The following is a 275-nucleotide window of genomic DNA, read 5'->3' on the forward strand; positions in this document are numbered from 1 at the left end:
CAACTTAATAGAAAGTTCCCGCCATAAAGATTTGCAAAAAAAAACATTCAGATACCGCTGCCATAAGCTTAACAACCGGCGTGCACGGACTAACCTCCCAGAACCAGAGAACAAGGCACAAAAACCGCGAGTCTGCCACAGCATGTTGCCGTCGCGTGTGTCAGTTGTGTCAGATCTAGCGGCTGTGGTGAGTGTCGGCGGCTCATGACACTGATTCGGTTGGAGCGCGTGTGCGCGTTCGGGCGTGCTGTTTAATTTGAGGGGGGGGGTCGTTT

Source organism: Penaeus monodon, chromosome 22 (genome assembly GCF_015228065.2).
Source record: "Penaeus monodon isolate SGIC_2016 chromosome 22, NSTDA_Pmon_1, whole genome shotgun sequence".
Taxonomy (NCBI): Eukaryota; Metazoa; Arthropoda; class Malacostraca; order Decapoda; family Penaeidae; genus Penaeus; species Penaeus monodon.